Source organism: Pan troglodytes, chromosome 2, assembly GCF_028858775.2.
Source record: "Pan troglodytes isolate AG18354 chromosome 2, NHGRI_mPanTro3-v2.0_pri, whole genome shotgun sequence".
In the NCBI taxonomy this organism is placed as follows: domain Eukaryota; kingdom Metazoa; phylum Chordata; class Mammalia; order Primates; family Hominidae; genus Pan; species Pan troglodytes.
In genome coordinates, this window is record NC_086015.1 from 75480108 (window position 1) to 75505270 (window position 25163).

General features: G+C 42.4%; 1 protein-coding gene across 14 annotated transcripts in view; it reads right to left on the reverse strand.

The window, feature by feature from the left end:
- Window positions 1-25163, reverse strand: part of FOXP1 (forkhead box P1) — a 629627-nt gene that overhangs the window by 531898 nt on the left and 72566 nt on the right. For 12 of the 14 annotated variants that reach the window (XR_010155275.1, XM_054682054.1, XM_063806001.1 and 9 more), the window contains one exon: window positions 6858-6987. The gene's annotated coding sequence lies outside the window, so the exon portion shown is untranslated. Of the gene's footprint in view, window positions 1-6857; window positions 6988-15167; window positions 15701-25163 lie in introns of those variants that run through there. The other 2 variants (XM_016940111.4, XM_016940105.4) reach the window with 2 other exon arrangements.

The window sequence follows — 25163 nt, forward strand, 5'->3', positions numbered from 1 at the left end:
CTGCTTTTCATGACCAAAAGAAATAATAATATGCAACATATTGAAATAAAATTAAAACGTACATTAGCTAAATGATAGCTTATATGTACTAATTGCTTACTTTTCTTGAAGACAGAATAAAATGACGGCAATTCTCAACAGGCAGCTCAGCAGCCTGCATATAAACTGAATGGAAATTTCCTTCTCTTTGCTTCTGTGCATTACTTGAACCAACTTAACAGAAAACAGAATATTTTCAAAAACAACATGCAATGGAGTTTAAGTTCCTAGAATTTTACATCACGGAAGATATCATTTAAAATATAATAGCTAAATGCCTTCCTCCCTGGTACAGCTTGCTTTGGTGTATTGATAAGAACTAAGATTAATATGCAAAAGGAAAATGTAAGAAACTTGCCCTGCACCGGTCAGCACCCGGCATGTATGTGCCTCTCCCCATGAGAAAGCAACTGCACCCAGAGAGTGAAAGTCTGGGTTTGGCTCTCACATCACCACTTCCTTGCTATGTTAGAGCCTCAGTTGATACATAGGTAAAAAGAGAGCGACATAGACACATTCTTGTCTTTTCCAAAGTTACGCAAATTGAAAAAAAAAAACACTACAAAACTATAATATTTCACAGACATAACACAAAAACCAGTTGAAGGGTAGAAAATAAACTACCTAACAAGTCAATGTGGTACACACATATTGCCCAGGCTGGTCTCAAACTCCCGGCCTCAAGCAATCCTTCCACCTTGGCTTCCCAGTGTTGGGATTACGGGCATGAGCCACAGCACCCAGACCAGATTCTTTCATTAATATGTGAAATATGGACTGTTTAAAAACTGTCTGCCAGATATTAGGGTAAGTACTGGGTATACAAAGACAAACTGCAAAGATCACTCAAAAGCCCCGGCCTTATACCTTATACACTGCATTGTAAATGTAAATGGTGACTCTGTAAGCCTGCCTACAAGAATTTAGGTGGAATAATTCTGAGGCCACATCTACACTCAGTAAAGGAAAGAATATGACCAATTCAATGATGTCTGCCAAGGCACAGGATGGGCACAGAAAAGGGGAACTATAAAATCGAAAGTGTGTCAAGAATGTTTGCCACCTCTAATTTAGCCAAAAGGTTTGATGTTTTGTGTAGGTATCATGTGAACAAAAGTCTGCCCAATACATTAAAAGTTTATGGTGAATTTGTATGTCCAGAAAAATGTGTGTATAATCCCGTAAGGGGCTTAGAGAGGAATGGAAAATACCTGCAATATAAATGCAGATTACCTTTATTACAAAGTTGGATCATATTCTCATTCCTAGACTAATTTCCTATATCATAAAACCTATATTCAATTTTATAAATAGCATACACCAAGAATCATAAATTCAGTTAATGCAGAAATTTAACAGATTTTTTTTAATAAAAGTGAGAAAAGGCTGTTTTAGAGCAAATATCTGAAAGGACAGAAAGGGTTCTTTCTTTGAAGATATGTTTTTCCCTTTGACTCTACCTCCTTAGGGACCTAACCAGAGAAGAAATAAATTTCACAGCTAATATATATGAAGTAACATGTTTAACATTATCCAATGAATTTATATCTATCTACACCATATAAATTTATCTCATATAAACTGTCACCTCCAACAGAATTCATTAAAACAATGTTATAGCTTCTGAATTAAATGCAACCTTCTAATTGGAATTTAATCTTAAAATAGGAGTTGGGGGGTTTATTTTTTAATTGACAAATGGAATAATTCATTAGTTTGTCTTACAGTTCTGTCTGAAGAACTTAAAAGTAAATTTGACACAGGGATGGGCTGACTACTGCTGTGTGGTACTAGGGAACTGGGGTGGGGGTGTGGAGGTTCTTTCATCAGCTGCTGAACACCTCCTGCTGCTTATGGGCAGGAAGGGATGGACACTGTCTCTCACCATCCTGAATTACTACATTACTAATATATTCCATTACCTCCACGTAAATGTCATGTTAATTTCTGATCTTCATCAAGCCAGACAATGGTTTCCACCTTGGCCCCTAGCCAGTTAGCTATGTGGAAAATATTTAGCCAATTACATTACTTGTATTGGGTTAGGAACTGGAGAGAAAGGCAAAATAAACGCATCGAAAATACTTCACAGATAAAATATAAGTTGACACTGTCTTCGCATGCGGGAGCCCGAGTGATACAATCTGATAGGCAGCTGCCAGCACTCATAACTGCTTATTAAATCTAGCCTCTCTTTATGGTGTGAGTGAAGATCTGTATTTTTACCAATATTAGGTTCATTGTGTTATGAAAGAGACCAAAATACTTAAGATCATTCGCTCCAGCTTATAAAACATATTATGTAGTTTATTAAATTGTTAAAATTACTTTTCAAAGTCAAAATTCCAGAGACTGGAAGTTTAAGCACAACACAGTGGGCTGGCCCCCTGACAGGCTGCAGCACATGGCAGACGAGAAAGGAACCCTGTCGGCTGGCTCTCCTGGCCCAAGGTACCTGCCAGCTGCACATACCTTCTGGAAGCTGCGCCACCACCGCCCCACCCCAAAACCGGTCACGGAAAGTCCATATTCTCGAGTTTTATTTTAAAAAGAAAGGAACTCCCAGCCAAAAAAGTAGCCCTTCACCAAGTCTTTGGTGAGAAGGATGCATTTGCCCATGTATTTATCTCTTCCTAGTAAGTCAAAAGGTAGCAATTTGATTATGAGAGACATCAAAAGAGGAAGGCTGGGCAAATAAGGGAAAACAGTTGTAAGCAAATAACACATAACAATGAATGTTGCATGACGCTTATGTCTTTTCACCAGATCTACCAGCAAGGGACAACCTAGTGGTAGAGACGATGCAATGACAGAGCAGAGACAGACGAACAAACCAACACATTCGCCATCTCTAGTCAGCCCTTCTCAAAACAACTCTATGCAAATGCAAATTGCTATGATCACATTTATTAATAAGACTGTGGCTAACTGCCTATTAAATATGCAGCAGGCATTGCCAGCCTTCACTCTGGAAGTCCTGTGATGTGCATCCTATAGGTACCAGTGTCAACTAAAGCTTCACACCAGGAAACAGGAGTCAACTCTGACTCCTTCCTGGTGAACGGTGGCATTAAAGAACCACAGCACAAAGAGAGATACGAAGTGCTCAGCCCTTCTTTCGCTGTCTCCTGCCTCTAAGTTAATTTGTTATGCAAGCATGGTTACCGCCGGCATCAATCGAGTACATTACCCATCTTCTGACCTTAAAAAGTTGGCCATAATGATCTATTTGTGCAAACCTTTTATTTCATGGTTTCATTTCCTTGTGTTTGAGTGAAGCAATTTGTTGTTCTGGATGCCTACCTCTGTGACTCTGACCCTGGTCTACCAGGAGGACACTTACCATGAAACACTTCACTCAGAATTAGAGTTTATTTCAAGCCTAAAGACTCCAAATTATCAGCTGTAACAATTAATTGGTGCTTCTTTTGCTTGTTCAATAAACTGTAAAGTTCTAAAAGGCACAGGACTGTGAATAAATGTTTGACAATGGAATGACTAACTATCAGATGCATAATGCACGGAAGGCCAGTCACTGCAGCACAGAGGAAGAGAGTGAGTCCTCTGAGCAAGCCTTGGAAATGCACCTTGAGAAAAAAATGGGGCCAGGCACAGTGCCTCACACCTGTATTCCTAGAACTTCGGGAGGCTCAGGTGGACAGATCACCTGAGGTCAGGAGTTCGAGACCAGCCTGGCCAACATAATTAAACCCTGTCTCTACTAAAAGATACAAAAATTAGCTGGGTGTGGTGGTGGGCACCTGCAATCCCAGCTAATTGGGAGGCTGAGGGAGGAGAATCACTTGAACCCAGGAAGTGGAGGTTGCAGTGAGCTGAGATTGTGCCATTGCATTCCAGCCTGGGTGACAAGAGCAAAACTCTGTCTTAAAAAAAAAAAAATGGGAGGAGAATAGAAAATCAGAACATATGGTCCAGCTCACAGGATTTCAGGCACCTCTACCTTCTACTAAAAAATACTGAGAAGGGAAGTTTTTAAAAGTCTGATAAATACTAAGAACTGCCTTATTTACAAAAAATCTAGTATTCCACTAGGCCTAAAAGAACATTTTTTCAAAACAGATATCATTTTCATTACAGTTCTTCAGATGGATTTTTCAAATAATGGCCAAATCCAATTGAAATTAATGAATAAAATGAGCCTCATCTTCAACAAATCCATTCATGTGGTTTTGTTAAATTTCATATATCAATTTTGTAATAGTGAGATTGAGTCAGACTCTCTCAATACCAAAGACAGAGATGACAGGTAACCAAAAACCTGAGTTTGTTGTTATTTCAATACCTTCAGAATTCTAACCCCTTTGATGAATTCTCATGTGTATATGAAACAGACCAAGGCTTTGTTCTCAACTCTACCTGAATTCCTAAAGATATGACTTTTGTTTATTATTATTATTATTTTGAGACGGAGTCTCACTTTCTCAACCAGGCTGGAGTGCAGTGGCACGATCTCAGCTCACTGCAACCTCCACCTCCTGGGTTCAAGGAATTCTCCTGTCTCAGCCTCTCAAGTAGCTGGGACTACAGGCACCCGCCACCACGCCCAGCTAACTTTTGTATTTTTGGGAGGGATGAGGTTGCACCATATTGGTCAGGCTGGTCTTGAACTCCTGACCTTAGGTGACCTACCCACCTCGGCCTCCCAAAGTGCTGTGATGACAGGCGTGAGCCACCATGCCCAGCCAAGATATGACTTTTCTTAGCATGTGCTGCCTGTTCACTAATCTACAGACCATCCACAAAAGTCTATCATACATGCATAGCAACAGAAAACCTCAGGAGTTCACAGGTGACAGAACCGAACAACTTGCCCAAGGCCACCCAGTAAAAACATCAAAGATCACTAACAGCTCTAAAATTTCATGACTCCATTAACCATTTCTTTTCATTGTGGACATCCTTGCCCGTGTGTTACTGTTTACTATTTGCCTTATTTCTTGCCACTGACAGAAGTAATACTGTAGGGAAGACAGGAGGCTGGATTTTTTTTTTCTCTCTCTCTAGCTCCAGCAGAACCAAATGCAAAGTACAAGTTATCAGTTAACAAACTGTGGCAGGAAGTGCCTTTTCGAGCCAATAGCTCTTTGAAAATCATCTGGTCTCTAATATTTGAGCCGGTTGCTTCACTATGAACACAGTTTCTCTGGACAATAAAACTAAAGTATTTTTTAATGTATACAAGGGGAAGGATTCATCAAAATGACCTCTAGCTATAAAATCTTCACAAATATGGCCCAAATAATTGAATGCATAATACTGTCTTAGACATATCATCAGAGGAGGCTTAAAAAGCTAAATGGGCAGGATGTCTTAATCTCTGTAATTGAAATAAGCTAGAAAGAACCACTGAATGATGACCAAATAGCTATGGTCCAGTCCAGACCAACCCCAGGGACTTAGCCATCCCACCTAGACTCATGACTTAAGCTGTCCCATTTGTAAACTGAGGTATTTAAATAGATAATTTCCAGGGCCTCAACAACACTGATAGGATAGGATCCTCTAACCTACATGCTTTGTTTTAGATATAGAAAATCAAGCCAGGCACAGTGGCTCACACCTGTAATCCCAGCACTTTAGGAGGCTGAGACAGGCGGATCACCTGAGGTCAGGAGTTTGAGACCAGCCTGGCCAATGTGGTGAAACCCTGTCTCTCCTAAAAATACAAAAATTAGCCAGGCATGATGGCGGGCGCCTGTAATCTCAGCTACTTGGGAGGCTGAGGCAGAAAAATTGCTTGAACCTGAGAGGCGGAGGTTGCAGTGAGCCGAGATCGCGCCACTGCACTCCAGCCTGGAACAATTGGGAAACTCCGTCTCCAAAAAAAAAAAAAAGAAAAAAAATCAAAGAGAGAGCCTAATTTGCCCCATGCCAGGTTACTATTAAGCCTCCCAACTCCCAATACAGTGCCCTTTCTGCTTCACTACACTTCTCTCCATTATTTAGAATTTGCTTCCAATATTACTGCACTAAGACAGAAAAAGATGAGGGTCTTACCAATTAAATGCTATTCAATACAAACCCTGAAATGATAAGGTTCTCCATGAAACTGACCTCATCCAATGGCAAGGCTACCACAAATGATGTCAGAGTTGTCACCCAAAATGCCTGGCCTCAACCAATCATTGTCTCTGCTAATGACAAGTCACAGTGTTCATTACTACAGGGGGAGTCATTCATTGCTGAGGAACAGGATGGATGGAAAACACACTTAGAGAAAAATATCATCATGTCCTTTCTAAACTCCCCCTAAAAAGTCAATGAATAACCTAATGAGGTAAATTATGATACAAAAAAATTTCCAGAAGTCTTTCAAAAAATCTTTGAAAATCCCAAGTTTCCAATCCTTTGGCTTTCTCATAAGTCCTGATCATACAAAAAGTTTGGGATAGGACTCTCTCAAGGAACAAATTAGACTCAAATTTTCCCTAAAACTCAAGATGAAAAAGTTATTGTCTTATTTCTTGGTGGCTCATGTTATCACCAAGTTGTAATGGGACCAAAAAAACAATTACTCATTCAATGTTGCACATGGACCAAAACTGAGATAGTCCATCCTTCAGAGTATGATTAAAACAAACAAGCCAACAGAGTAAGTTATCCTATGTCCTATTATGCCTTTTATAAATCCTCAGATCACCGCAGGAATTATCTGAAAAGATTACACCAGAAAACAATGACAGAGTTTGTCCCTTCTTTCAAGATAAGAATCTCTCATCCTGGGTGGGCAACTGTCTTGAAGGACTTTTTGTCTTGTGAATTTTCAGATGAATAATCACAAACATTCATTCACTCACCCTTTTGGCTAGCAGGCATCACATCCATCCGTTCATGGCTGACAGCAAATCAGAGAAGGGATCGAAGCCCTCACCATTGCCGAAATGTTTTGTTCGGAAACTGGAATTGTCAACAAAAGCTTCTGGGACACTGCAACACAAAAATATTTTTTACACATAACTAAGATGTAACTTCTAAAACCACCACTTCCTTACACTTGAAAACAGCAAGACATAGATTCTTGAGGTAGGGGAAAACACCGTTCAAGCCAGGGTATGTCAATACATCAAGTGTGATGCTGTTAAATATGAACCGGAAATACTGTTTTGAAAGATACATTTACTAATCACTTCAACACGTACACTGTAAAGTTGTTATTTATTATGGGCTTTGTACCAAATATTTTAAATATTTTAGCATATGAAAATACCACTTCCCATTATCAAGTCTTCAGGTAACAATAAACTGTTTTAACTAAAATATTACACAGATAAATGTACTATTCCCTATTAAGTTATGATCTTTTTCGAAGAACAAAAAAAGTAAAAATTTAAATAATTTTAAATTATTTTAGAAATACTAGTACTAATAATGAACATTAAAACTAGTAGGAAAGGTAATCATCATTTTTTTCTCCAAAATAATTCTATTTTATTCTAAAAATGATTATGGATTACATAAAGAGCAATACTCATGGAGATGTTTCCATCAAGAAAGCACATACGGTGCGATGGTCAGGGCTCAAAAGCTGAGAAGCCTGAGTTCTGGACCCGGTATGGTCTTCAGTCACTAGTGTGGCCCCAGGAGAGCCATTTATCATCTCGATTCCAGTCTCTTCACCTGTAGGGTCAGGGCATTAACCGATGCTCTTCAAGTTCCTTCTACCTCTAAGCTTCTGTCTTTTTGAAAGAAGCACATTTCTTCTAAATACTTTAAACTAATTAACTTCTCCTTTAAGCTTCCTGATTAAAAAGAGATTTTTGGTTTTTGTTTTGTTTTTACCATGATTCACTCTCATGCTGACCTGCCATCAACACTGAAGATGTGCTGTGACCAGAGAGTTTTTCAAGCGCTTAGAATGCTAAGCCTGGCACCAGTACCTAACCCTATTGAGCCAGCATCCCGGCGGCTGGCAGCATCCCCTGGGTGCCCAGGAAAGCCTTCCATTCCTCTCCAATGAGCATAGCTCCATGTCCTGTAGAAATCTGTCCAGATGTATTCTAGATTGATGCTTCTCAAACTTCTGTGCATAAGCATCTTTTGGAGAGCATTTCAAAATACAGATTCCTGGGACCCATCCCCGAAGACTCTGATTCACTAGATCTGGAGTGGGCCTGAGATTCTGCATTTCTAGAAAACTACCAGGAGATGCTGATACTACCAATCATGGACCACACTTCGAGTCAAATGGCAAAGTCCTATTCTCCAAGCCTCCAAGCAGCTTTGAGATCCAAGAAGTACTTCCAAGGCTCAGACATGCTCCCTAAAGCCATGAAGTCTATGTCACATAGAAAAAAAAAAAAGAAAAAGAAAAGAAATGAAGAAATGGGCTGAAGTTGTTTACCATCTTTAGGATAAAATTTGAATTTCTTTCCATGGCCTGAGGGCCCTACATAATCTGGCCACTTTCTACTTCTCTGACGCTGCCTTAACTACCAACCCAATCCCAAACTATAACCAATGTAGATACAGTGGTCCTCCTTTTGTTTCAAGCAAGGCAAGTGTCTTCCCATCTCAGGGCTGGTGCACTTGCTATCTCAGCTTCCCAAGATGCCATGAGCCCATTCTTTACACAACTGGTCCCTTCTCAGTACTGGGACTTAGGGACAAAGGCCACTTCAAAAAGCTTGTCCTGCCCACCTACTTAAGTTAGGTTCCAAGTTAGTCTCAATTATATCATCCTATGTGCTTACTTCAGAGCTTTCGCCCTGATCTATTTGCTCATTTGTCTTCCCCACTAGAATATAAGCTCAATTAGATAAAAGAACTATTTCTTTTCATCGCAATGCTCCAAAATTTCAGAAAAATTCCCAGCTCATAGCAGGTACTCAATATGTATCTTTTGAGTGAATAAATGAATCAACAATTGAAAGAAGTAACTTTTCGGTACTCTCTAAAAATATAATTGCCATTTGTTGAAAACTCATTATGTACTGGGTATTAAGTCTTTTATAATCATTATTTCATTCTATTCTTACAACAAAGTTCTTAGCAGATATTATTATTTTAAACTCAATATGTGGATAAGAAAACTGAGGCACAGGGAGTTTTAGTAGCCTGACTCAACTCTATAAAGCTTGTGCGCATGGGAACTCTATATTTTCCAGCCAATACCCTAATATAAAAGTCCTGAGTTTTTGTGATATGCCCTTCTGACTCAGGCTTGCTCAAGTGAATTTTGGCACTACCTGACCATGCTGGTACTAACAATCATGGGCCACATTTTGTAACAGGCAGGTAATGCAAATGAGCGAGGAAGGCCAGGTGTAAGGTAACAGGGAGAGGGAAGGAATGTGGCAAGCTGAGAAATCCTCACTTCATCAGCTTCAAGGGGGAAGCCATTGTACTTCCCCCTCCAACTACTGCCACATGGGAACATACCCTCAAGAACCTCAAGAGCTTTCAATTCTACAAATAAAGGCAGTAATCTAGATTTCTATTTAGTAAAATTCCAGAATTTTTCAAAGATGGCAGCTAACTTTTTAAATAAGTTATATTTAAACAAAACAAACATGTTGCAATCCCTGTAGCAAAGGATGGATGAGGTCATGCACTGTCTCCAGTTTTATGATTCCAGAGTGATTCAGAAGCACAGAGAAGCAGTACGGGTGACACAGAAAAGCACAGTAGGTGTCTGGGCAGATAAGAGCTTTCTAGAAGAATTCATTATCTTGAGGTTTTGGGAGGAATTGGAAGATTGGGTGGAAAACGCATTTCACAGGTCAGAATATTATACTCGAAGGCTTGGGGGTGAGGAGTAGGCAAGTCAACAGCAAAGATCAGCCATGAGGAGAGGGCTGGTGGAGGTTTCCTGTGGGAGTTTCGTTTTCATTCGGACTGGAGTGAGTAGCAGCTTTCTAGCTAAGACATAAATCGGTTAAACAATACTCTATGTGGCCGGCCACAGTGGCTCACGCCTGTAATCCCAGCACTTTGGGAGGCCGAGGCGGGCGGATCACGAGGTCAGGAGATCAAGACCACACTGGCCAACATGGTGAAAACCCGTCTCTACTAAAAATACAAAAATTAGCTGGGTATGGTGACGCCAGCTACTAGGGAGGCTGAGGCAGAAGAATCGCTTGATCCAGGGAGTCGGAAGTTGCAGTGAGCCGAGATTGCGCCAATGCACTCCAGCCTGGCAACAGAGCAAGACTCTGTCTAAAAAAACAAAAGAAACAAACAACAACAACAAAAAGACAAAAAAAACCAATGCTCTATGTGTATGGTCATTAGTGCTGTCTTATTTGACTTCTAATATTTTAAAGTAACCAGGCATATCTAAAAATAAAGGGTGAATCACCATTGTGGTGTGTGGAAGTGTGTGTGTGTGTGTGTGTGTGTGTGTTGTTAAGAATTCAACAGTCACAGGACTGAATTCCATCTTCATGGAACCCCATAGCTAACTAAAATACTTAACTGTTCTGAACTCTAGACATAAAAAAATACAGCAACTGAAATTTTTAAAAATACCAGAAGATAGATACCCAAATAAATTATCCTTTCCACAGTACAGAGGCAAAAACAAAAAAGAAAAGAAAAAAATGACAGAAACCCCCACCTGCCTACGTAGAATTGTATAACTAGAAAAACTATCTCTTAAAGCTGAGGGTGAAATAGAAGCTTTTTCAAACAAACAGAAGTTTATCACCTCTCTGTAAGGACATTCTAAAAGACTTACTTCAGACCAAAAAGAAACAATTTCCAGGAGAAAGTTTTTTGATTTAAGAAGGTAGGGAACAGCCAACTTGTGAAGTAGAGTAAGTGAAAAGTAAATGCACTAACAAACAATGTGCAAGTCTCAAACATTTTTTTAAAATATAGCAGTACCCCCACTTGCTTTCTACCCCAGCTCACGGTATTTACACTGTAGCAATATCAATCACCAAGGCCATGGACTGCAAATGTGAGTGTGCAGGGAGGCACCAGCTTGAAGCCCAAGTTCCCACCCTCCATAGTCCAGAGATTCTTAAAACAAGTTCCAGGAATCTGCTGTTCTACCCAACAGATACCCCAGGTAACTCTGATAAAGATCTGAAGAACACTGCATTGCTCTCTGACTACTTTAGGGGAAGGAATTATTCAGTGAACCCCCAGGGGCTCATCCCTGGGAGGCTCCAGCTGAGAACACTATCAAACCTTTGTTCTTTTCCACTTCACTACAGCCCCAGAAGTACCTTGGCCCAGGAGGTCAGCAGTAACCCTGCCTCAACCCTGCTAATCAAGAGCTGCAATAAATTAAAAGCCCATTAAAATATTTTAGAGAAAAGCCGAGAAGTGCTGAAACATTAATTGTGCCATATTCAATCTGTTTTCCTAGAGATTTGAAAAGCCAGATTACCATCTTGGGGGTCATTAGAAAGAATGAAGCTTTCTCCCTTTTCAATTTACATATTTAAAAATGCATGCGTTCTGGCAGTGGCTACTAAGTCCTTTCCAATGCTTTCCAAGTCCTGTGGCTACTCCAAATGCCACAGTCTAGCCATGGAGAGAGAAGCGTGGAATGCCACCGGGGCCTGCCTTGTTTTTGTAAAGCAAAGGAACCCAAATCCCAGGGCCTGTGGTTGCAAAACAGCTCTAGAAAAACAGGTAGAGGCAGAAACAAAACAACAAGTGATGTTTTCTTGTTTTGTTCTCCCCTGTTTATTTTTCCCTGAAGCAATCCCTGCTCAGTACAAAAGTCTGCAGGGAGCTAGAAAGAGCAGCTGTGGTTCCCTGAGGCCGGGACCTAGCAATCAAGTTGTTTACCAAACACTGCCAGGCACCAGGAAAACAACAACAGCACAGACAGCATTTGCATCTATTTTTCAACCTCCAAAAGTCTGCCCTGGAACTTGCCTGCACAGCTGAGAGAAGAGCTTAAAAATTAAAGGAATGAACTGCACTGGGTATTGGCCTCCATGGCCTAAATGTAATCAAGTATTCCATTTCTATTGAAGAATGTCTATCCTAAAAAAAGAGGATTGAGGAACTGCAGAATTTCAAGCAGTGGATTGATAACAGACAACATGCTCATCACGGGCATTTCTGAGCATGCCAACAAAGGCCCTCTCAGCAAACTGACATCATATGCTGAGCCTCCAGCAACTCACAGACATCTTGACCAAGCACCAGAATCTCCAGGGGGGTTTGTAAAACACAGATTGCTGGGCCTCTCCTGCAGTTTTGCATTCCACAGGTCCAAGATGGGGCCTGAGAATTTCTAGCAAGTTCCCAGGTGATACTGATGCTACTGATCCGGGCACCAACCTTTGAGAACCAGTGCTCTAAAGCTAGATGCTCTATCCCCACCCTGAAGATCTAGGAAGGAGTTCATTTCCCACCTTGACCTCTCCCATGGGTTACCTGGTTGAGTTATGGCAGTTACCTTGCATAGCTGTTTCCAGAACAAAATGCATTGGATGGTTTCCATCTGCTTCTCCAGAGGCTCCACTCACTATCCCCCACCCAGCTCTGTGTCCTAGAAGGCCGCTCTCTGTCCAACCAATGGGAGCTCTCATCTCAGGACGCCACAGAAGATGGGGTATTCATTTCTCTAGTTCTGAGTCCCTCTTTGACCAGTGGCAACCCTGCCAGGCAGCTCTCTCCACACAACTCCTCTCTCTGGGTTCTTTCAGCCCTCCTCTGCCTCCCCTAGTCCACTTAAGGCCTAAGAGAACTAAAAGCCATCTATTTCCATCAGGGACCCTTATGCAAAAGTCAAATTCAATGTGTTGCCCACTGGATCTCCCTTGGTTTGAGAATGCTAAATGGCAATTTTATACACACACATAATATACGTATGTATATACGCACACATATAAACACGCACAAGTATACATATGTGCATATAAACATACAGACATACAGATATATACATCTTCATAATTGTTCGTTTTTAAATGCAACTAAATCAGATTGGCCAGAAAACTTGGGAGTCCCCTGGCCAAGGCCACCTCATGGAGTTTGCATGGATGTTTCCTCGGGTCCCACGTGCCACAGCAAGAGGGAGCCTGCTCTGTCTAATCTGTTACACAACCTGATAAGAAGTGCATTTGTGAGAGCTTCAATCCTTCTCTAATTTACAAACTTAGTTTCCTTTGTTGCAAATGGCACCAAAATAGAAAGGGAACAGAAGTGGGTGGAGCGGGCTCCATCACCAACTCCTGTGAATAACTTTTTGACAATGCTGAACCCAGTTCAAAAAAGCACATCAGCTGCAAAAAAAGGTATGTGTTTGTCAGCTCATAAATAAGATGCCAATCCACCTCAATTCATAGGCTAGGAAAAGAAGAACAAATAATACTTCTGTTTTTAAAATAATAATAATAATAATAATAACTCAAACGTGCCCTAAATAAGCATCTGTCTTTAGCGCTAAGTTCTAATAAAGTTCTGGTAAAAAATGGTCACCAGATTTAACCAAATGGGTCACTACACCAACCTCCATGGTTTGGGCAAGCCCATTTAACTAACTTTGTTTCAGTGAAGTTCCCTAAAACTAACCAATCACTATTCCTTTTATTAATCTTCCACTAGTAAGGTTTCTTTCAACTCACCAGAGGACTTATTGGTATCTATGCTCAAAAACAAATTTTTAAGTAAACCCACTAGACTAATTAGAACACATGGGGAATTACGTAATTACTTTTCTAGCTCTGAGGCTCAACCTGAAACCTTTTTGGTTTGTTTGTTTATTGCTCTCTTTTTCACTAACAATCTCCTGAATATTCCATTTGAAACTCGCAGGCTAGTGAGATTTTTCCTGTGGCATCTGTCTGCTCCATTCCCCCATCTATGTCCAAACCCTGCTCTAGAGAACAACTGACCTAACCGATCACTTCGCCTCTTCGGGGATGAGATAGACCATCATCCTGCCCGCTTCAGAACACTCCAGAATCTCCCTTCTGTACTGAAGAAACTCCATTCCTCCTTCCCCTGGGCCTTAGTGCTCACCTCTCTCCACCATCTTCCACTACCATCATCTGGATGAATGGAGAGACTTGCCTTTTACCCTTAAAGATGTCCCCTCTCTCCTTTTCCAGAAGCCACTCATTCTACATCTTTCAACTTCAAGCAACTAAAAAAGAAAGAGTTGGTCTCTCTTCAATTCCTGTTACAGCCAAGTCGTTCCTCTGCCAACAGCCCACCTCAGCTGTCACCTACCCTCAAGGAAAGTACCATCACCTTCCTCCATCGTGATTCCAAGATCCATGGAAACCTTTCTATTCATAGTCACATGTAAGGGAACCACCGCTTCCTGCCCAGCCAACTGGCAGTTACTTCTAAATGTCAAGGATGGCTAGGCACAGTGGCTCCCATCTGTAATTTCAGCACTTTGGGAGGCTGAGATGGGCAGATTACCTGAGGTCAGGAATTCAAGACCAGCCTGGCCAACATGGTGAAACCCTGTCTCTACCAAAAATATAAAAATTAGCCAGGTGTGGTGGCGGGTGCCTGTAATCCCAGCTATTCGGGAGGCTGAGGTGGGAGAATTGCTTGAATCCGGGAGGCAGAGGTTGTAGTGAGCCCAGATCAAGTCTCTGCAGCCTGGGTGACAGAGTGAGACTCCGTCTCTAAATAAATAAATAAATGGCAAAAATGCTCTTCAACACCTTTCTCAGGTATTTTACTACAGAGTGAGCATCGCTAATCAAAAAAATCCAAACTCTGAAATGCTTTTCTTTTTTTTTTTTTTTTTTTTGAGACGGAGTCTCGCTGTGTTGCCAGGCTGGAGTGCAGTGGTGCCATCTCGGCTCACCACCACCTCCGACTCCCTGGTTCAAGCGATTCTCCTGCCTCAGCCTCCCGAGTAGCTGGGATTACAGGCACGCACCACCACACCCACCTAATTTTTGTATTTTTAGTAGAAAGAGGGTTTCACCATGTTGGCCAGGATGGTCTCAATCTCCTGACCTCATGATCCACCCACCTTGGCCTCCAAATTGCTGGGATTATAGGCGTGAGCCACCGTGCCCAGCCCAAAAGGTGAAAACACTTTTGAACAACAACATGACCTTTCGAAGAAAATGTTCATTGCATGGGTACAAAAAAATAGAAAGAATGCATAAGACCTGGTAGTTGATAGTACAGCAAGGTGACTATAGTCAAAATAATTTAATGCCACTAACCACCTTGAATCCATTGCTCCTCCCAGTGCACACAATCCACCTTCACGTTTCTGAACTCGGTGTCTTTTACATCATCTAAGACTCATATCGTGGTACCCAGTGCCCTGAAAACCCCGGTATCCCTCAAGATGGCCTTGTCTTTTCTACTGACTTCCTGTTCAAGCTCTTTGGTTTCTTTCGCAGAGTGAGATCAGCAAGGCAGGGTCTGGGATTTGCAGGTTATATCCTGGATGGTGGCATGACAGCGCCTGGAACACAGAAGGTTGGGAGGCGTGACGCTCATCAGGAAGGCTCTTTTGGGGAGCCAGGAAGAGTCCCCCAGAAGCCCACTTGGCACCCTATCTATAACAAGTTGCTCTTTAAGAATCATGGGAACTCCAGAATCATTTTCACAAATACCTTCCACTCATGATTCAATTAAATGGCAGAAAACACAAACCTTCCGTTCCCACTGGCAAACTGGGTCTAGCTAACTGAGCACAGCTAGCACAAGGCAGGCCCCCTGCTAGCAGGGCAAGAGGCGGCCCTGTCCCCAAGGCCCAGGGGAGCCTCTGCAGCTCCCTGGAAGGACGGTCAAGTGAACAGAGAGCTGGCTGCCATCTGGGTTCTTTATAAGGCTTTTGTGGTAAACATGTTTACTTTCTTTTGATTGGCTAGGCTTATCAAGTATTTTGTTTTGAGTCTTGCTCTATAAACATGTTTACTTTGAGGGGAGAGCTTTTTTGATAGCTAGCACACTTATTTTTCACACTTTTAAATTCAAAACATATTTTTCACAGCCTGTGGTAAACAACTCAAGGTGGTAAACAAATTATATTATTTTCATCTTCACACTAGAGAGGTGATCCCTATGTATCTATTCAAAGGCTTGAACTGGGTTGCCGGTAACCAAGGCTCTCTACTGGATGAGAACAAGAATTATATTAATAATGATGATGTTACTAAAAGGAAAACATTACAATGGCAAATCCTGCAGTATCAAACCTAAGCCTCAGTTTCCCCAGTGGGAACATTCTAGAAGAAGCCAGCCATAACAACAGCAGGGGTAGTCTTATTAATTGATGACATCCATATTTTCCGAGAAAAATTAAGGTTATGTAACCGGCATACATAACAGCTAATATGGGAGGAAAAATCAAATAATGTTTCAAAGAATGAAGAAACCAACTAGGTCACAACACTAAGTGCAATTCTTTTGAGATCTGTTTTCTGTGATGATTTTTGCCTGCTTTACAATTAGAAAAAAAAAAAAAAAAAACAAGTAGTAGCCTCTAATGTAAAACTGAAAAGCCTTCCATTATTGGAAAAGGAGGAAAATAACAAAAGAGTTAAGAGAAGGAAAAAAAGGAACATATCTCTTGAGAGAAAACCAATGGTCCTTGAAGTAGGATTTAAAAGTGCTGTTTACATAGAGGCATCAGAAGAGCCCCTCTGTGGAGGTAAGTGTGAAGTCCCATAGCAGTGGAGCCAAATCTGTCTTCTAGAGAGTTCTCTTGGTCTCCAAGTTCCAACTAGAAACAAAAGCCATCTTACCAGAGGCCTTTGTAGTTAGTTACAAATTACTTAAAGGAATAAAAATACAGGCCAAATTACTTGCTAAAATAAATAAAGCCCCCAGCCCCCAAATCATCTTCTAAGCTTATGCTCAAGTTAAGTTAAAAAGCAAACAGAATTTCAACATGATGAAACCCCATCTCTACTAAAAATACAAAAATTAGCTGGGTGTGGTGGCACACACCTGTAATCTCAGCTACTCGGGAGGTTGAGACAGGAGAATCACTTGAACCCAGGAGGTGGAGGTTGCAGTGAGCCAAGATAGTGCCATTGCACTCCAGCCTGGGCAACAGAACGAGACTCTGTCTCAAAAAAAAAAAAAAAAAAAAAAAAAAAAAAAAAAAAACACGAATTAAGGTTGTAGCACCACACTATGGTAAACCTCCTCAGTGACTTGATGTTATTATTTCGTCAGGTATGGTACTGTAGGGAGGGGAGAATGGCAGAAGACACAGGAAGCCTGTATGGAGCCTCATCCATCATTCAGGCCAGATCATGTACAGAACATACAGGCATCAGAGTACAAACATACTAAGTAGCCTTGTTTTCCAAGGTTATAACATGCTCTGGGGACATGCTCATTAGAGGGTCAGGAGAAGGAGCCAAGGGCATTTGGAAGCAGCCACTATTGCTGACTTTCAGATTCTCTCCTATCAAGGAAGAAGACCAAAATAAATAATTTCCAGGTAGTTTTAGCAGAAGGGCAGCAAGACCCAGGGGGTGAGTACACATCACAAATTCCCAGGAAGATCAACGCCATCCCAGCTTTGCCAACAACTGTTTGAGATGTTTCGCAAGTCAGTGAGCTTCTCGGAACCTGAGTTTCCCTTCTTATAAAATGAAGGCATTTGAATCCCATCTTTTTGAACAAAACTATGTCATAATTTTATGCCTCAAATCGAAAAAAACACTTTGAGGGATAACCGAGAATTCCAGGCTACATCATCCAATCAATACAATACTTGGAGCACTTTCAAAAAACCCACCAAGGAACCAAAGCTACCATAACTTAAAAGGAGCAGAAACGAAATTTCAGATTAATATGACGTTGGCCAGTGACTAGTCATCAAGCATACTTCAGCATTTAGTTGTCTGAGCAGACAGGTGACTCAGCGGGGAATGGGTTACCCAGCCAGCCACGCTCATCTGACCCACTGCCTCAAAGTAATTTTTCCTCAATTTTCAAAACCAAGAAAGTAAATGACTAATGAAATGACTGAAGAATAACTTCCAGACAATTCTTACAACATTAAAAAATAAAACCAAACTTCAGCACAACAGTAAGTAGATGAGAAGAAAACAACCCGGCTCAGAGCTGTCCAACGTCTGATGGCCACAGTTCCTTCTGACAAAGGAAACGTGCACATTCCAGGGTGTGTGGAATGATGTGGTTTGGAAATGTCTCGAGGCGCCAAGGGAAGAGCTGATGATCAGGACAATGTCATCAAGAAAAGTGTCACGGAGCCCAAGTGGTGACATTTCTGTTGCAAATATGAGAAAGGAAAGGAACACGCTGGTCCTTCACCCTGGTGTTCAATGCGGTCGTAGGACTTTTGGATATTCTCCTGGGTACTTCCAGTTCTAAGTCCAACTAACATGTGCAAAGCCTGTGCTGCACTGCACATGAGGTACTCTGTCCATAGCATTTTCATGCAACCTCTTATTAAGCCTTATAACGGTGGCAAGAGTAAATGCTATTATCTTACAGATGAACGAACCAAGGCTGGTGAAGGGAAGTCCTTTACCCAAGACCACAGTTAGTGACAGAGCCACATCTTTCTGGAACCCAAGCCTCGTCCCTTAACCACCAATGAATACTACTGAGTACCATTTTTCCAACAGCTCAAACAGGAAAAGTAGGAACGTTCGGAAGAGTTCCCAAAATAAAGCCAACCTAGCAACATAGAGTTATAATTCTGTTCAGACCTCTACGTTGCCTCCCACTGTCTAAAACCCTTGGCTTCTTGCGTGAAGTCAGGTAAACCCGGGAAGCAGAAAAGCAAGGACCCAAGTCACCCCTGGTAGTGCAGCTTGGAAATGAGACAGGACATCTCCCCCAAGACAGGAGACAAGGAGGGAGTTTATGACGGCATATGAGGCATGCACTCAGTCCTCCTATTGGACTGTAGAAGAGGGATGCTTTTTTTTTTTTTTTTTGAGATGGAGTCTCACTCCGTTGCCCAGGCTAGAGTGCAGTGGTGTGATCTTGGCTCACTGCAATCTCCGCCTCCCCTCCCAGGTTCAAGCGATTCTCCTGCCTCAGCCTCCAGAGTAGCTGGGATTACAGGCGCTTGCCGCCACGCCTGGCTAAATTTTTGTATTTTTAGTAGAGACAGGGTTTCACCGTGTTAGCCAGGATAGTCTCGATCTCCTGACCTCATGATTTGCCTGCCTCGGCCTCCCAAAATGCTTGGATTACAGGCGTGAGCCACTGCGCCCAGCCCTGAAGAGGGATGCTTTCTATTCTTCTCTCGGTCTCCCTTCAATTCTCCCATTTTCTTCTGAATCACATCTGTGGGCATCGTCCCCCTTCCTCTCCTACTTCTTCCCCTCCACGAATGTCACCTGTCACTAAAGTCTAAAGGATGAGATTATCACTTCCGCCCGGAAGCCTCTCAAATGAAATTAAATCAAACATTTATTGCACTGTGGTACACATGCACTGGGTGAGGTGGGGGATACCCAGGCACAGTCTGCCTCTCAGGGCAAGAAGTTAAATAACAATGTGCAATTTAAATAACATTTCAAGACAACAATAAGAGCCTTGTCACAGGGAGTACATGATTAATTGCCAGATGAATTCTACAGACAATAATTGCTGCAAAGTTCAAAAGGAGGGAGCAATCACTTCCAACAAATATATCCCAGGTTGCAAATTCTCCACTGAGCCTTAGTTCGCAGTTGGCTTCGGCAGTGTTGGGAGTTGGCTGTCTGGGGTCCGATCCTGGCTGTGCTACTCGTGGTCCAACCCTATTTAAGTTTTCTGGGCCTCTGTTTCATCAGCTGCAAAACAGAGGTAATGATACTTCCTACATCATGGAGTGGTTTGAAGATTAAGTGGGATAATGCATGTAAACCTTGAAACAGGGCAAGTGGTAGTTTTACATCTCCTGTCTCCATGGCGGCATATCTGCTATTCGAATCCACACACGCCCCCTACACTGGCTCCCCCTCCTCACCTCCCTGTGTTCGCCAAAGCCCCAGGTTTTCTTTTCCAACTAGCTGATAACTTTTCCAACTAAGGGGTTCCACGGTATCCTTCCCCCAGTACCAGCCAGCTACCACGTTTGCCCTTGACTTAGGCTCGCTGCTGGCTCTTGCATCCAGATTTCCACCTCCATTTCTAATATCCTAGGACGAGAGCAGGAAGCTGAACAACTGGGGGAAGCTGGTCCTTCCCCTCAGTACCAGCCAGCTACCACGTTTGCCCTTGACTTAGGCTCAGTGCTGGCTCTTGCATCCAGATTTCCACCTCCATTTCTAATATCCTAAGACAAGAGCAGGAAGCTGAACATCAGGGCACCTGGGTTCAGCTCCCAGCGTTGCCATAGAGTAGCCTTGTAATTCTGCACACTTTACAGTTTCTCTAAACCTCCATTTCTGCTTCTATAAAATGGGGCTAATGAAAGTCCCTACCTCCAAGCATTGCTGAGATTAAATTATCCAATTGGAGAGCACTGTGCTCAATGCCTAGTCAACCAGCAACAGTTGCTCCACACCTGAGAGCTGCTGTTCTCATCTTTGCTTGGACCACACAACTAAGTGAACAACAGTGTCCCCGACTGCTCTCTCCTCTGTCAAATGTGTGAGCTGCTGCCAGTCCTTCATGGTACCAGATTTGGGTCAGCGAACCACAGAACTTAATTATGCCCCAGTTTTCTTTCATGCCCATTGATCTAATTTTACATTAAAGTTTCACAAATAGAAACAGGTACTCTCATGCACAGCCAGGGCCAGGGTAAACTGACACCGCCTTTCCAGTTGGGTGGTGATATGCTTCAACAAGACTTAGAATCCCTTCCAAAGAGTAAGGAGTGAACAGGAATGCATGCTTTTAACAAAATAGTAATCACTGGGGAAAATTCAACTACAAGGTCACAAAGGAATACATCACAGCATTATCTAGTATATGAAAACAGAAAAATAAATGTCAGTTAAAAACTATTTCTGATTCATATGATAATGAAATATTATGCAACCATTAAAAAGTATTGTAAAAACAAACAAGGGCATAGAAGGAAACGTGAGCCCCAAATCATACCTGCTTACCAAATGTCTATTGAATGATATGTTGCAAAACTGCCTTTTTTTTTTTTTTGAGATGGAGTCTCGCTCTATCACCGAGGCTGGAGTGCGGTGGCACAACCTTGGCTCACTGCAAGCTTTGCCTCCCGGGTTCACGCCATTCTCCTGCCTCAGCCTCCAGAGTAGCTGGGACTACAGGCACCCGCCACCATGCCCGGCTAATTTTTTCTATTTTTAGTAGAGACGGGGTTTCACCATGTTAGCCAGGATGGTCTCGATCTCCTGACCTCGTGATCCACCCATCTTGGCCTCCCAAAGTGCTGGGATTACAGGCATGAGCCACGATACCCAGCCCAAAACTGCTTCTTTTTAAAGTTATTTGAGTACTTACTGTGTGCCAGCTGACAGGAATAAGCACATTACATATGCTAGGCTACTGCAAAATCCAATGAAGTGTTATTATCCCCATTTTACAGACAGCAAATGGAGACACAGGGAAATAAAATAACTTGTCCAAATACACACAACTAGTAAATGGATTTAAACCCAAGTCTTATTCCAAAGCTCTTGCTCTTTTCTAATGAGTGCTGCTGCCTATAAGCTTATTAGTATATTTATGGCTGCATTAAGTATATTTCTATAGGGGGAAAAAGGACTAGAAAAGCTGACAAAAATACTAGAAGTAATTCTTTTTAGGGGGTGGCACTACAGATAATGTTTATTCTAGCTTGATTTGGTTTTTAGATTCTTTACATTTATCATAAATCATGTTTGTAATAAAGGGAGGAAATTTGGGGGACAAAGTATTTTTCTGTTTTAAAAGCTCAAATGGCAGCCACCATCTTTCCCTCACTGTGACAGAAGCAGATGCTAGGCAGGCGCTGGGCTCGTGAGGGAAGGCAGTGCCTACCCAGTGGTTAGAGGTCCAGGTGCTGGAGTCAGACGGCCTGGGTGCAGAACTCCCAGAAGCTCTGGGGAAGCTGCTCAGGCCTCTGTGAGTTAGAAATAGGCAGGTATGTACAGGGCTTGGATCAGGGCTCACAGATCCTGAGGGCTCTGTAATATGAGTGATACTCATTGTTTTACGAGTGACATCTTCACTATACTCAATACGTTTTATAGCCTCTTTCTGCAGATGGAACCAAAACATCGTTAAGGCAATGTGTCCCAATATCTTTTAACCGATTATCATAATAGATCCTACAACCACCCCTCTCTGGCCCCCAACCTCCCAAGGGCTTAGGGCTGTCAAAGAAACAACTTAGGTCTGCAGAGTGATACCTGCCTTGGAATTCCAGCTCTGACCCTGGCTGGCTCTGAAATCTCGTGGATGTCACTTAACTTCCTTGCCTCAGTTTCCTTGCTTACAAGATGGAGAGGGCAACAGCTCGTAGCTCACAGGATTGTGGTGAGGACAAAAGGGGAAAATGTATGTGAGACACTGAGCTCTGCATTCAGCCCACTGGGACTTCTCAATAAACCTGACCCATGATGACTACTTCGGCATTTTCTGATACAGCTCCACTCTCCGTATGGATTTCGCCAATCATTATGGGTTTCTTCCTTGTAATGGTTTTCTTGCCATCATTTTTTCATATTTAAGCATTGTATTATAATAGAGAATAGAGATGAGGCATGCCCTTGTGCAGATTCTGATACTGTATGCTCCCTTATTAGTCAGCCAGGGCTGCTGTAACCCAGTACAAGAGACCGGGTGGCTTGAACCACAGGCATTCATTAATATTTGCTCATGACTCTAGAAGCTGAAAGTCGAAGATCAAGGTATCCACAGGGTGGGTTTCTCCTGAGGCCCCTCTTTTTGGCCATCTTCCCTCCGTATCATCACACGGTCTTCCCGTGTGGGTTTTTGTTAGAATCTCCTCTTCCTATTAGGATACCAGTCACACTGGATTTGGGCCCACCCTAATGATCTCATTTTTAATTTAATTATCTCTTTAAAGTCCCTATCTCCAAATACAGTCACATTCCGAGTGAGGTACTGGGGGTGAGGGCTTCAGTGTATACATCATGGGGGGAGGACATAATTCAACCCACAACAGCTCCTCACCTCCTGAAAGGACAAGCTAGGCCCCAAATTAAGAATCAGTTATGCTCTAGGAGGCTCAGATGGGAGAATTGCTTGAGGCTAGGAGTTCGAGACCAGCCTGGGCAACATAAAGAAGCCTCTGTCTCTACAAAAAATTAAAAATTAGCCGGGCTCAGTGACATGCACCTGATTCTTAGCTACTCAGGAGGTTGAGGCAAGAAGATCACTTGAGCACAGGAGTTTCAGATTGCAATGAGCTATGATTAGGCCACTGCACTCCAGGATGGCCAACAGAGCAAGACTCTGTCTCTAAAAAGAAAGAATCAGGCCAGGAACGGTGGCTCACGCCTGTAATCCCAGCACTTTGGGAGGCCAAGGCGAGCAGATCACCTGAGGTCAGGAGTTGGAGACCAGCCTGGCCAACATGGTGAAACCCCATCTCTACTAAAAATACAAAAATTAGCCAGGCGTGTGGTGGCAGGCACCTGTAATCCCAGCTACCAGGGAGGCTGAGGCAGGAGAATCGCTTGAACCCCGGAGGCGGAGGTTGTAGTGAGCCGAGATTGCGCCATTGCACTCCAGCCCGGACAACACAGCAAGACTCTGTCTCAAAAAATAAATAAATAAGAAGAGTCAGGCCATGTGTGGTAGCTCATGCCTGTAATCCCAGCACTTTGGGAGTCCAAGGCGGGTGTATCACTTGAGGACCAGCCTGGCCCACACGGTGAAATCCCGTCTCAACTAAAAATACAAAAAATTAGCCAGGTGTGGTGGTACTTGCCTGTAATCCCAGCTACTTGGGAGGCTGAGGCAGGAGAATCGCTTGAACCCAGGAGGCAGAGGATGTAGTGAGCTGAGATCCCACCACTGCACTCCAGCCTGGGCAACAGAGTGAGACTCTGTCTCTAAAAAAAAAAAATCAGTTGATCTTGGGCCTTGGGCTTTGGCAATCTGAGCCAGTCCAGGTACTTCAGAAAATGAAAGCACACAGGTGCAGCACAATGGAAAGGCTTCCCCCTAGACACTTATGTGTACTGTCCTCCCAGTGCTGTAGTGAGCTCCTTGCTCTTCCCAGCCACCAGACCTGCAGAGGGGGCCGATGCCTACCAACTGCAATGTTCAACTAAGCTCTGTCCAATCGAGTCAGCAGACCCAGCCATTGCTCATATTTACATTTGTAAAAAGTCAGGACGGAAAGTGTTCATTCCTGGCATGAACTCCCCAATCTGGGCTCATAAACATAAATCAAAGCTGAAGGTCATTTTTAAAAAATCAGTACATACCTCATTAAAACAATTTTTTTTAAACTGAGTTTCTTGAACCACGGCCTATAATTTACAAAGTGCAAATGTCTGAGATACGTGTGCTAAATTTAAAGAAACAACTATTATTAAACACCCCATTATGTAAGGCAGTGAAATATATTTGCACTCTGTATATCCGTTATAATATTTCAACTGAGCCTCACAATGTTTGGCAGTTCTTTCCTTCGGTGATAATAAAAGGCTTTTCTTTCCATTAAATATCTAAATTAAGTCAAATAGTGTATGTTAAATAAGCCCATAAGTCCTTTTGTATGATGCAATGAAGTCTTGAAATGCTTATCTACTGAGCACTCTGGCTTAAAGGCTGGTGGTTTATGTCCCCTGCAGAGCCCCGGGACCCTGCTGGCTTGGCCAGACTGTGAAAATAAGCTTCAAATGACCAAACGCAACTGCAACTTTAAAAGTAGGAACCAGACCAGACACAACAAACCACAGTGTAGTCAGCCTCACTTGTCATAATTCATGTGTGTGGAATTCAACTGTAAAAGCATTCACGGAGTGCTAAATTTCCTCCATTGGGGCATTCCATGTGGAATGTCAGATTTTGAAAAGCTGCTGATAAGCCACTCCTGATTACAAGTCCACAAGTTGTAGAATTAAAAAAAAAAATAAAAAAAAAATTACCCCAACCCCAAAACATCTCTGTCTGTGCCATCCAATCCTAAACAATGTAGGCAAGTGCCAATATTTTTAAATAACCAGGCCATAAAAACATGCACTCAATTGGTGGCCCTATATGAACACTGACTTCCTGTTTTTTGGTTTTCTTCTAGCTCCACGTCTACATTACTCTCCATTCTGATGGCCTACATAACGATCACTTATAGC